Source organism: Canis lupus, chromosome 2 (assembly GCF_048164855.1).
Source record: "Canis lupus baileyi chromosome 2, mCanLup2.hap1, whole genome shotgun sequence".
In the NCBI taxonomy this organism is placed as follows: Eukaryota; Metazoa; Chordata; class Mammalia; order Carnivora; family Canidae; genus Canis; species Canis lupus.
This window is the reverse complement of record NC_132839.1, coordinates 3,162,102-3,176,236: the sequence shown is the minus strand read 5'-3', so window position 1 is coordinate 3,176,236 and position 14,135 is coordinate 3,162,102. Positions and strand designations below refer to the sequence as shown.

Sequence of the window (14,135 nt, the reverse complement as noted above, 5' to 3'; positions counted from 1 at the left end):
GACTGATGAGCGACAGGGGGCCATGGACGGGCTCTGAGCCAGTTCCCGCGACGGGGCATCCACTACACAAACCGTGCGCGTTGCCTCCAGTCCCTCAGCTATTAGGACCGTCCCATGTTCGATCCCCAGGCCTCCCGTGGACCAGGCTGCCTGTACCCCTGAGCTCCCCAGAGGCCGCAGACTGGAGGGCCCTGGGAGACAGCAGGTAGGAGTGGGAGGGAATCCGGTCCTGTTCTCAAAGAGCTTATGATCTTATTTGGGAGGTAGATGGCCGCGTGAAAGGATTTGGTAATCTTAAGGATCACATGAAGTAACCAAATGAGTACATTGGTAAATATTTTAGTATATGTGCTGCCGAAGCGAGCACTACATTGGTAAATAAATGTGGGGAAAGGCAGCAGAAGGGGTCAGGAGGAAACGCAAGGGCAGCACACAGCTCTCAGCCAACTGGCTTTAGCACGAACAAGGCCAGTTGGTTGAGTGGCGGGTTTGAGATGACCGGAAATTCTTTGGCGTCCGTCCCATCAGGACGTTGGCTCTCTCTCTCTCACTCCTTCGCTGAAACCGCTGTAACCAGCGAAGCGCCCCGGAAGGGAGGCCGTGCCAGCTCACGTAAAGGCAGCCGTTCCGAGGTCCCCGTGCGGGAAGCTCAGCCATCCTGAGGAAGAGCCGGCTTGCAGAGGCACAGGGCCTGGGACTCCTGGGACCCTCCAGTCTAGTCCACCTGCCTGCTGACTCCCATCTGGCGACCCAGCCAACACTCGCAGGGGAAGAATCACCCTCTTGAGCTCTGCCCGAGTCCCTGACTCGCGAAATTATGAGTTTGGTTGGGGAATGAAAGACCTGAAATGAGTGATTTATCACGGAAACGAGGCCTTGTAACACTGTGAGGGAAGCCAGAGATGAAGTCTAGAAGGGATGGTTGAGGATCAGAGAAGTCACTAACTAGGATCACGAAGGGGCAAAAAAAATCTAAGAGTCTCAGTCTGTTTAGATTTCTGGAATGAAATACAACAGACTGGTAGCTTACAAAGCCAGACGTTTATTCGTCAGAGTTCTGGAGGTCGGGAAGCCCAGGCCAAGGCCCCTGCGTGGGTGTGCTCTGACCAGTACCCTCTCCTTGGTTCAGAGCCGTTGCCTTCTCACTGTGCCTCCCACGGTGAGCTTCCGTCTGGACTTCTGCAATGGCTCTGAACGACCTACTGAGGGCCTTCCTGACCTGATCACCTCCCAAGTGCCTCACGTCCTCAAAACATCAGCTTTGGGGACTACGATTTCAACTTGTAGATTTAGTGAGGGACCCAAATATTTTGACGAGAGCACTGAGGCGAGCTCTTGCTTCTGCAACAGGGGTAGGCTGAAACCACCGTAGGCCCCAGGCAGGCAGTGGAGAGAGCAAGCTGGATGGAAAGCTGGGACCCACATTAGTCTCACCCTATATCTAGCTGGGATCATGGAGAAAATCTGCAGAAGGATCTTGCTGCAGAGCTGCCTATGTGCTCAGAAAAAAATGAGAAATTTGGAGGGAGGGCTGCCGGCCCAAGTAGCTGCTGCCTAACTCAACAAGGTGAGCCATCAAGTCATCAGCAGAGTGCATGAGTTTTCGAGGCTTCATCTGACCTTAATGCCCACTGCTACACCCCACTCCCAGATCTCATGCAAATTCCACTGTGGCAACCCTGACCTGCACCTATGAGCCAGAGTACCAGTTTAGCTAAAACACCAGTTTCATATTTGGATCTTCTACGTGCTATTTAGAGACTTATGATGGTCAGAATAGGGCCTCCTGGGCCTGTTGGAAGGACTGAGTGACTCGGAACCCACCACAACATCATGCATTCTAGAATTTAATAAATGGAAAACCAAGACAAGCGACAATGAGTTGGTTGCTCTTGGATGTTTTAATGAGCCAGAAGTATAAATGGGAATAAAAACTAGGATCCTTGGCTCTGAGTCCACCTGCCTCCTCTACACTAAGTTAAGGAAACAGCGAATTCATTCATCTCAGTCTGCTTTATCTCCTAGACCCTTCAGAAGCTTGGAATTATTTAAGCGGCTTCTTTTTCTCCATAGAGGTAGATTTGTTGCATTAGTTCTCCCTTCCGTGGCAGGATTGAAAGTCACATCATTAGCAGATGTCGCAGTTTTCATTTCTCCTCAGGGGACATGATGGGTTGGAACTCAAGCGCAGGTGTTCAGTGAAGACCACAGCCTGTGATTCGGGTTAAATGTGACATAATTTTATAAGTACTCAGCTTCTTCACACCAAAGCAGCATTATCAAATATAGAAGGTCTTTCGTGGCTTTCTAGGATTTAGTGTGACCTCAGAATCTTGACACTTCACGTTTCTTTCGAGGGCAAACTTGAGCTCTCCTCTCTTGCTGTTTTCATGTCTAATGAATGTGTTTTTCTTGAGAGTCTTTGATGTCAGGTTATTTCTCACCCAGAGCTACACTTTAATGTGTTATCTGAGGAGGGCAACTACTAGAGCTCTACAGTGTCATTAAATTAGGTAGGCGTGGGAGTTGCTGCAGCAAAGGACGGCCGGAATCTTTCCATTTTACTACTAAAGAGTCCCCTTTGGAAAGGGAAGTGGGTTGTTTTTAATTTTTGTTTGACGAAAGGAAATTTTTATATGAAGAGTGGAAAGAAGAAGGTTTTCCATTTGCATTATGCCATTATGGGGTTTCCAATAATATACTGTACAAAGTGATTACAGTTAGTTTTAGTCCTTGGGAGAACTCAGCCAACAAGGCACAGTCCTCTCAAGGGGTTGGGGTGCACAGAGAATAGAAGGAATTACTGGTTTCATAATGGGGGGGGAGGGAAATTATATCAAGAAAGACAACTCCCAAAGACAACTCCCTCCCTTTTTTCTTAAGCTTGGGGAGAGAACTCCAACGCTGTTCTCTAGTGATTCCTGGTGCCAGTGGGATGACTCCAGTGGACTTTCAGGTCTAGGGATTTCTGGGCTTCTACAGGTTAATGAGCACCTAGACTAATAGCCCTATTGGGAATTCAATTTAGAGTTTTATGTAAGGTAATATCTACTTCCACGGGAATAAATATATTTTATCTACATATAAGGTTTGGCTCTTCGGATTAAAGCAAAGTCATCTGCTGGGTAATTTTTTTTTTCTCTGAGATTTCTTACTCCAGCTAAAACAGCAGCAAAGTCAAACCCAGTTTTATGATGATGATGATGATGATCATCATCATCATCATTAACACCTTCATTTTCTTTTAGTTCAGAATGGCTTATTCTTTAGAGCAAACATAAAGTGATCTGAGTCTATGCACAAGAGCATAATAAATGCTAAGAGAAATGCTACTCTGCATTAACGAATGGATTGCATTAGAGCCGGCTAGTAGTCTCTTGGCAATAGAGATGTTACTGGATGTCATTATATTTGGATTTAGCTTTTGTGACCTTTAGAGGCTAGCTAACATAGAGGAAGAAAGGAAGACATAGCTTATTGTGCAGACAATGCACACTGTAAGTAAGACAGGTTGCAAAAAGCTATTGGTTTCATCACATAAATCTCTTTGCCTCAGAGAGGTTGAAAAGATCTTAGTAATTCATGGGCACAAACTTTAATTTACTATTTTTCCTGGGTGCCGCTGAGGGATGGTAGGAGGGAACAAAACTTATTATGAGGGGCACTGTTCTATTAGGGGAAAAAAAGAATGTGAAGAGAGGACTCCAGTGTTGCTGATCATGATGCGTTTGCTTGTTATCAAGAAAATAAAATTTCTTTGTACATGATTGTTTGAGAAGTCTTACAGCAATATTAATTTTCTTTTGGACTGCATATATATATATACACACACACACACACAAACACACACATACACCGAGGCACTAGGCTGGTACTTTGAGTGGTTATATTTTCTGTTATATGAGGATAAATTAAAGAAAATTGTTTTCATGGGTATCTCTTTTTATGAGAAACTATTTTTTTGGAATATCCCTTAAGGTAATGTATGTGGTAGATGAAAGGATTTGAGAATCTGGTGAGTGACAAAGTAGATCGTCTACCCCCCTTTTCTTAGTGGTATTTCTCATGATTTGAGGGGAGAAGTTTTCAGAATATGAAAACTAGGTAGAAAAAGCAACCTCTCTGGATTATGATCTTGACCTTGTTTGTGGTGTACTAAGATGCCCAAAGCATCCGGACTGTGGTTTTGTTTCCCGTAATGCTCTGTGGTCCCATTTCCCAGCCCTGAGGTGGAGCAGCAGCAGTAGTTGTTATTATTTTTTAAAAATTATTTATTTATTCATGAGAGTCCCAGAGAGAGAGAGAGAGAGGCAGAGACATAGGCAGAGGGAGAAGCAGGCCCCATGCAGGGAGCCCGACGTGGGACTCAATCCCGGGTCTCCAGGATTAGGCCCTGGGCTGAAGGCGGAGCTAAACCGCTGAGCCACCCAGGGATCTATTATTATTATTATTATTCCCAGTTGTCCTTGGGATGCAACAGCAAGTCATCTCTAGTAGAGACCAAACCCACAGCACGAACACTTCAACATCTCATTTAGCACTTGAGACGGCATATCAGAGATGCAAAACCACAGGCAGTTCCTTGGAAAGTGATTTCTCGGTGCTCACGACAGCACGAGAAGTCCTCCCACCTGCCTTTCAGAGGTGGCCCTGGTTCTGTTTTGCAGATCATAAGCCTCCTTTCCCAAGACGCTTCCTAACGAGAGGCTCTCAAGGCAACACTCTAAACGCCGCACAAACTCGACAATGTACCCAGGGTCTCAAGAGCACAAATCATGCTGGCAAATAACATTTACTATATAAATCAAATAACACATTCATTATCTCCAAGGACCTTGAAACCAGCACAGGAAATTAAGTTGGGTTTCAGGCTGCCTCGGTTCTGCTTTGAGGAGAGTGGCAGGGAATCGGAAATGTTGACAGGAACACCAGTAATACTGTGGTTTGGGAGCATGGAGCCCTAGAGAAAGTAGTGATTTCTACATCCTGAAAACAGGAATGATGATTAAAACAATAGACAAGAGTTTTTCTCTTCTCAATAAGTGTCACAAATGAACAGGTGAGACCATGAATGAAGTTTCTCATATGCCCCCCCTTTTTTTTTCATGGCACAGCGGGAGGAATATTCTGGATTCAGGGCCCAGCCCTCAGGGGCTGATGAGCTAGTCAGGGCAGCTCACAGCAGGCACATGGTGGGGCTTGCTACTACACGGGCGCGTTTGCTATTTCACACTTTGTTTTTTCTTGAATAATAGATTGTTCTGAAATCATAAGCATTGTATGTGTGTGACAAGAGAGTGTATTAAAATGTTAATTTTGATTTGCTTTTCCCAAGTTTTTTTTTCTAAGTGGGTAGACAGCTCCTTAGTATTTTCTGTTCTTCCGAGTGTTTTCATAGAGCTAAAAGCAGACGCTGCGTGAAGTCAGTGGTGGTGTCTGTCTTCTGTAACACCAGGGACTCTGAAGGCAAGAGAGGCTGGTCTGGAGGGAGGCAGGGTTGGGGGTGGTGGGAACAGGCTTCTCAGGAGGAGGGGGCGCAGACACCCGCCACCCCCTGGGTGCTACAGCACAGCAAAAGGTGCTTGCAGAGCCCTAGAGAAAGGAGAAGCCACCGTAGTGACTGCAGTGGAATTCAGAACTGGATTGAAATGTACTTAAAGAGATCGTATTTGTTATTTCCCATACACTAGAGCTCAGGAGTGACATGCATACCTTCCTGGGTTTTTTAATGTGTCCTGGCAGTTATGTGATGCTTTGTATATAGTTTGTCTACATCGTTGGGCCAGATTGTAAGCTGAAAGGGTATAGTAATTCAAGAGCCACTGTGTTCGGCCCTGGGGGGCCCAGGGTGTGACCCTGGGGTCTCAGGATTGAGTCCCACTTCGGGCTCCTTGCATGGAGCCTGCTTCTCCCTCTGCCTGGATCTCTGCCTCTCTCTCTCTCTCTCTCTCTCTCTCTCTCTCTGTCTCACGAATAAATAAAATCTTTAAAAAAGGATGAACCAGAGTCTGAGCGTGGGCCGCACAGCCTGACAGGTGCAGCAGAGAGTTCCCTTCGCCCTGCTGCCGCTCTCTGCATTAGGCCCTGGCACAGGGTGACCAGGCCGTGTGAGCCGTTGGAAGGGGAAAGGAAGGCTTCTGTCCCCCAGGAGCACCTCTCTGCTGCAGCTTATCCACTGGGAGCTCTGGATTTTTCGTGGTCTCCCGGGCACCAGGGGCACCGCACTCTCCGGGGAGCAGCACCTGCAGGCCGGGCTCCCCCACCCCCTGCACCCCAGGCCCGGGGGCTCATCTCCCCGCGGGATCTGGCCACCAGATCGGGGTCTCCTGACTTCCACTTGACATGTGCTCAGGGATGTACCTCGGCTGGACTTAATTCATCGCTAAATACAGCAGAGCCTGGGGCAAGGGCCAAGAGCTCTGGAATTCGACAGGGATGGGTTCAAATCTCAGTTCTGCAACTTAGCAGCTGTATCATTTTAAGCAAATTACTTGTTCCTTTGAAGGCTTTGTTTCCTCATCCGTAAAATGGACATAAATGAAGCGTCTATCTCCTAATGTTGTTGCCGGTATCAACGGGCCGCGGTAGGCAAAGCCCAGCACCTGGTCAGTGCTCAGTAAATAGTATAACACAGAGGAAGTTCCGAAGGAGAAGGGGAGTTTTCAAAGTCATGGGGCCTTGAAGGTGAAAGGGGAAGAAAAGGGAAAAGGTAAAGCACACAAGGAAGACGAGTGCATGTGGCAGGCTGGGGGGAGAATGGATGGTGATACAGGGAGGGCAGCACACACCTAGGGGAGCAGGAACTGAACTGGTTTTCAGGAAAATGTGCAGTCTTATAATGAGGTGCACATCATGTGCTGCATCTCGTCCTTTGTCCACTTAGAAAATCCCGACAAGTCACAGAGATGTTTAATTTATGCAGTTTAAGGTAACTGAATTGCCAACTATCAAAAACTTCTAGGTATGCAACTGCTTGTGCTAGACACCTTTCTGAAGGAGATGACATATTTCATTACCTTCTTTTGTTCTTTCCACAGACTTATGCTTCGACAGAGAAATACTACTTCCCACCTTGATCACATGGCAAATGTTGCTTCTGGTCCCTTCCCGAAACCACTCCCTGCCTTTTCTGTTGAAGTGAAGTCTGTGCCCTTAAGCACGTGTCTTGTCACAGTTCCATCACATCCTAAATTGTACTGTGGAAGCATGAAGTTACTTGCTCAAGCTGAGATTTCCATCTCAATTGTGTGGAATGACAAGCTGCAATTTGTGGATAGGTTCGCAAACTAATAATTGGGCTGAGCTCATATCATGTGATCGTTCTCCTGGTACATTTTCTAGTGTTTGTATGTTAAACGGGATGCCAGCTACGAGTTAGCCAGTGCCCATGCCGAGCACGGTGGCGAGTTTGAAAATAGTATTTCATGTCTTCAGAGGAGGTCTCCTGGGCCAAAGCACCCAGTGTACGTTGTCTTTAACAAATAAGTCAGTGAGGATGACATTAATTTGAGCTGACCTGTAACAATTGCTCAGGTTTTTGTTTTTTTTTTGTTTTTTAAAAGGCACTTTGCTTGCCACAGCACAACATGCATAGCACTAATGCTGGTCACCATGAATGTTGTCCAGATTTGTTTGTCCTTATACTGAATTGTTCTAGGTGTCTGTGATTCATGAAGGCAAGGTCAATGGTAAGAGCAGACACAAAACCTGTAGCATAAAACTCAAGTCATACTAGTTTTTGTAGCATATGTGCATCTATGTATGTACACATACATGGGGAATATACAAATACATATGTATGTGAAGCACATTTCTCTCTGCTATAATCCATTGTCCCCTCCTGGGAAACGATGGGAGAAAAGGGTATTGCGACTGCTGTAGGTCCTGTGAAACTACAGTCAGGACGAGGAAACAGCAAAAGTGTGTGTGTGCATGCATGTGTGTGACTACGGGCATGGGTATATGTGTGTGTAAGAGAGAGGGGGAGAAGAGACAGAGTTAATGGTTAAGCCAGAAGACGCTCAGAAGCATCAGGGCAACTAGACATGGGTATCAGGACACAGAGCCAGAAAGATGCAAAAGCAGATTCTGCTGTTTGTTCAGTCATTTGTTTTGTTTTTTTTTTTAGATTCCGCATATGAGTGAGATCATCTAATATGTGTCTTTCTCGATCTGATCTATCTCACTTAGCGTTATACCCCTTAGGTCAATCCACGTTGTTGCAAATGGCAAGATTTCCTCCTTTTCTATGGCCAAGTGGCTGGGTCATACAGTGACAGACAATAGCTATGCCTGTGGTAAGCCCAGCCTAAGGTTTGAACCACTATGTTATATGCCTTAAATTAATGTAACATGTATGTCAGCTGTACTCAAAAAATTAAAAAGATACAAATCCAGTAGATGAGAAATGGTCAACAGAAGGCAGTCTCATTCAATATAAGTGACTGTCAATGACTTTGGCCGTTTATGTACAAAGCATATGTTTTAATGGACAGGAACAATTTAAAGGACCTAGGGCAGGAAACAAATGTTGGTGAGGATGAGGAGAAAGGGGAACTCTCTTGCACTGTTGGTGGGAATGGGAGCTGGTGCAGCCACTCTGGAAAACTGTGTGGAGGTTCCTCAAAGAGTTAAAAATAGACCTGCCCTACGACCCAGCAATTGCACTGCTGGGGATTTACCCCAAAGATACAGATGCAGTGAAACGCCGGGACACCTGCCCCCCGATGTTTCTAGCAGCAAAGTCCACAATAGCCAAACTGTGGAAGGAGCCTCAGTGTCCATCGAAAGATGAATGGATAAGGAAGATGTAGTCTATGTATACAGTGGGATATTCCTCAGCCATTAGAAACGATGAATACCCACCATTTTCTTCGACGTGGTTGGAGCTGGTGGGTATGATGCCGAGTGAAGTTAAGTCAATTGGTGAAGGACAATCATTATATGGTTTCACTCATACAGGGAATATAAGAAACAGTGAAAGGGATTATAGGGGAAAGGAGGGAAAATGAGTGAGAAAAAATTAGAGAGGGTGACAAAACATGGGAGACTCCTAACTCTGTGAAATGGGAACAAGGTGTAGTGGAAGGGGAGGCCGGTGGAGGGATGGGGTGACTGGGTGATGGGCATTAAGGAGGGCATGTGATGTGATGACAACTGATGAATTATTGAAAACTACATCTGAAACTAATGATATACTACATGTTGTTTAATTGAATTTGAATTAAAAAAAAATAAAGGATCCAGGGCAGAGCACAGTTTCCTAAATTCTTTTTCCTTACAGTTTTCTGCTTGCAGTCCACCAGGGATTTAAGATTCAGATAACAAATTGTTAGACTATTGCTCACATTAAAGATAAAGCAGTTTTGGAGGAAATCATATATGTAGTAGAACATGTGTGGGATTTAACCCACAGATGGTTTGATATGTGTAATGGGTTCTCAGAGGTCTTTATTTTACATTCTTTCACTGGAGTTAAGACTTTAAGGAATGCAATTACCATATAAGGAAATAATGAATCATTATATTTTATTATTAAAGATGTTTGTGGAATAAGTCTAAGTTAAGACTGTGGAGAATTATAAAGCTTTTCTAATACAAGTATAATTTCACAATTATTTGGAAATTTTACATTCAAGAAGCTGTAAAACAATAATTAGGCATTTTATTAGGAAGAGTATTTATGACCACATGAAGAAAGAAGTATATTTAAAACAGTAACCTTTGCTAAGAACTTTATTTATAAATTATAGCAAACAAGAAGCTAAATATTTAATTAGAATGAAATAAAACTATTATGAATGCCCTGTAAAAGCTCTGCACTGAGCAAGAGGTTAAAACTCGGTGTCAATTTAAAGAGTCAAAGGGTAAAATCTGCACTTATATGAAAATTATTGGGAATGCAATTCCAATTAAGGACACTTTGAGTCTTTGCTCTGAATATCACCTTCTCATTCCCTCTAGTTGTACCCAAATGCACATTTATAAATTTCATTTCATTTATTCATTTATTCAGAACACGTTGCTGAGGTGTCCACCATATGCCCGAACTATTCAAGCCATCGGTAATAGAGCAGCGAACATGGCAGATAATGGTCTCCCTCCTCCTGGAGCCTATGTTTTAGTGAAGGAGACAGAAAATAACTTAGTAATCCAAGAAATACATCACGTGGATTCAAAAGAACTCAAGAGAGATCTCAGGGGAGCAAACAGGAAAAGGAATGTATGGGGACTGGTATGTGGCATATTAGATGCACCGGTGACTAGAGCCTCCTTGAGGAGGTGGCATTTGATCAGTCTTGAATGCAGTGAGGACATGAACCATGAAGGGACCCCCAACTTTCCAGGTATAGGCGGCTCCCAGTTCAAGGACCTGAGGAAAAAATAAGCCTGTCCTGTTCAAGGAAGAGCGAGAAGACCTTGGGCAAAGGTGGAATGAGGGAAGGGAAGCTGGTGGGAGATAAGGTTGGAGGGATGTATCAGTTATATATTGTTACCTGTTGTACGCTCTCAGTTTCCCCAAAATAGCAGCCATTTGCGTGGTCACAATTCTGCAATTTGAGCTGGGCTTAGCCGAGTGGCTCTTCTGCTAACCATGTCCAGGCCATAGTCACCTGCTGATGAGACTGAGCCTGGTGGTCTCAGATGGTCTCGCATATCTGCTGGCTGATAGTTTCTGCTGGCCCTTGGCTGGGTCATGTGTCCCCAGGCAGTTTCTCTACATGGTCATAAAGTTATTCCAAGAATGTAAGCCCCAGTTTCCAAGCACTTAACAAGCATCTTCTGATATGTTTGCTGATGTCCCAAAGGCCAAAGCAAATCACATGTCCAAGTAGAGTGTCCAGGTGGAAGGAGAATGTGCAGGCATTAGGATGCTAGGGGGCATGATTCACTGGGATGTGAATTCTGGGCATGAAGGGGCCATGTGACTTTATTTCTTCTCATCTTCTGACTCTTCTCTTCCTTTTTCCTTCTTAATGCTCTAGATTGTTTCACAGTTTTCCCAGGAATTCAGATAAAGGCCCTGCTATTTGAGCAATTAGAAACGCTCCCAACCCTGTTCGCATAATGCTACACATGCACAAATACCATTTCAATGGACTACTGGACTAATTAGATTAAATGTTTGCTGCTAGAAGTGACTGGCCCTGGTCAGCTCCTGTCAGCCCAGTGACAGCCTATAGACTCTGAGTGGCGCACTAATTTACTCTGATGTGCTATTTAAGAGGTTCTAACGTAAAGGACTTGAACCCCAAATTCTCTCTCTAATACTTTACTTGAGTCCCATTACTTTCAGATAGTAAGAACAGCTAACATTTATTTGAAAGACACTTGTTCTGACCCAGTATTCATTATCCTCTTCTCTCCTGCTTAGTAGAATACAGATTTTGTTTGAGGCAGGAATGTGCTGTTACCAAGAAATGAATCCAGATAGATCCACGTCAATCTTAGGGATTGTTTCCTTCCCTTTCTCAGGGTTTGTTTGAACTAGGAGTTTTCATGCTACCTATCTAGGTAAGGAAGAAATAAGAAAAGGCTGCTAGGGGGTGGGGTGTCACTTAATGGAAAGCTTTAACTTGGCAGGATGAGCACTGGGTGTTATGCTCTATGTTGGCAAATTGAACTCCAATAAAAAAAAATTTAAAAAAGAAAGCTTTAACTTTCCTAATTCATGGTATAAATAGTATTTGTTGACATCCTTTCTCTATCATTTTTTTTTCTTGAATATGGACATGACACCTGGAGCTGTGACAGCCATCTTGATAGAGGAGAGAAAGATTGGGAGATAGCCAGAAACATTGACCTTCAAATATGTATTAGTTTTTTAGGGCTTCTGCAACAAATTACCACAAACCAAATGGCTTGCAATATCAGGAAGTTATTCTTTCACAGTTCTGAAGGGCATGAGTCTGAAACCAGTGTGTCAGGAGAGCCATGTTCCTGCTGATGGCTTTAAGGACTAGCCTTCCTTGCCTATTCCAGCTTCTGGTGGCTCTGGGCAACCTTTGGCATTCTTTGGCTTGGAGTCGCATCCCTCCAATCTCCGCCTCCATCTTAATGTCACTATTGAGGCTTGACTCCCTCCCCCTCCGTTCTATTAATGTATCGCAGAAGCAGATTTTGACTCAGAGGTGCCATAGGATCAAAGGAGCGGAAATGCAGAGCTAAGACACGGAGGATAGGTCCTCAGAAACATGTCCACAGACAACTTGTCTGCCGAGGTGTTAGCCTGGAGGAGCTGTGGAAACGTTGAAGGATGTTTCCTGTCATAGAAAACCTAACCTGTCTTGACTCACACGCTGTCTTCATTGGGTAAAGAAGATGGAGAGTCTCTAAATATTAATATGTTAATATTCTTCATACATACGTCTTCTCATTTAATCATCCAGACAAACCCATAGGTAAGCACTACTTTTATATCTGCCTTAGAAGCAAGGGTACAATGGCTCAGAGAAGTCATGTTGCACAAAGGCCCACAGCTACTAAGGCAGGAGAGCTGGGGCTTATACTCAGAGCCCAGGCTCTTAGGGTTCCTGCTCTCATTGCCTCCACCCCCACCCCAGATGAGCCACTGGACTCTTTCACACTCATCACCATCCTCCCATATCTGGTTAGTGCCATTTCTGTTCATGGTCTTATCCCAAATGATTGTCTACCAAATTTAATCATAGGTGTTTTTCTTGATTTAATGAACCGGTTACTTTTTGCTGGTTATAATGATTTGAGAAAACTAATGAAAAGAGAAATAGGCTGGTAGTTAATAATACTGTAATTATGCACTAAAAAAAATTGGTAAAAGAATAGATTTCATGTTAAATGTTCTTACTACAATAAACGTGAGAAACGAGAAATTGGCTCTCTCACAAAATCGTCACAGATATGCAAATACACACGTGTATTATCATGGTAAAAAGACTCTTTCAAGTACTGAATAGACGATGGTTATTATACTTAATGTATATTGTTTTTATTTCTTTTTTTGTTTTGTTTTTATTTCTAAACTGGACATTAAGTGATCACTCATTCATGGGTTTGAATACATATCCGTGATGTACACGTAACTAATCTATGGAAGGCAGAGGTAAAGCCAGTCCATGAAAATAAGATTAGTTCATGTGAGGTGAGGTGCATTCAAATGACCTGTTTCATTTTAGTCCCTCTTTCCAGTTGATTGGTTCAACAGAAATTTTCATTTGTCTGAACTACGCCAATGATCCATTCTGCTGACCTCTCTCTCGGTTGCCTTTAGAAGTTGTAAGTTTCCCTTCAAACTACTCCAACTCTTACAGTAACCACACTTCACAAAGCTTTATGAAACATCTAGTTCTTGTCCCTGAAATAAAAGTCTAGTTCCATTCATTGTGAATGTTTTCCTTCAGCTGGGTGGAATAGAAACTTTTCCGTTTTCATCTCTTCGAATAACTGTCAGGTCACATAAAGGCCACAAAGAAATCAACAGAAAAACTCGCTGCTCAACAACACATCAGTGGTTCTAGCCATTGTTGTTGGAAAGTGAATAGGATGCATTTTCCTGACCTAAGCTCCCTACTTTTTAGTTTTGCCTGTGCCTTCCAAATTCAAGAAGCTATGAGTCAAAACACAAATGCAGTTTGCATGTTTACGTTAAAAGTCTACTCCAAATATTCTCACTGAGTAAAAGTGCATGAGTTTCAGATACAGATAAATAGGACTATAGACTATGACCTCTGGCCTCTAGACTTGCTATTGCATTTGATAAAAATTAGAGCAGTCAGATCTGGAGCAGTCGGATTCGATTATTAGTCCCTGATAAAGTAAACCTTTATGTTTGAATCCTGCTTTAAAGGACATCAGGAAAACCAATTAGAATTTGTACAAGTATTCTGAACATTCTTACAAAGCAAGAAGAAGAAACACATCCTGAGTTTCTTGTTGCTTTTACTCTAACATAGGCTCCTTAAATTGCATTTAAAATATAAGGCGTTAACTGATATTTGAAGATGTCTAATTAAATGCTTACTGCTTAGAGCTGGTGAACATGAAATAAAGAGTCAGTAGAAAGTACCAATGGCGACTGCTTTCTACAAAGAGAAATTCAGCTAGTTTCATATTATAGCCCTATCCCAACTTTTTTCTAACTGTACCTTTCTACAGGA

The 14,135-nt window shown here is 43.5% G+C and overlaps 1 long non-coding RNA gene across 1 annotated transcript; it reads left to right on the top strand.

The window, feature by feature from the left end:
• The first annotated feature begins 1,867 nt into the window (after positions 1 to 1,867).
• On the top strand, positions 1,868 to 9,255 carry LOC140609760 (uncharacterized). Its single transcript, XR_012011494.1, has 2 exons — positions 1,868 to 2,075; positions 7,038 to 9,255. It is a non-coding gene; the product is annotated as an uncharacterized lncRNA (long non-coding RNA).
• Positions 9,256 to 14,135: the final 4,880 nt, after the last annotated feature.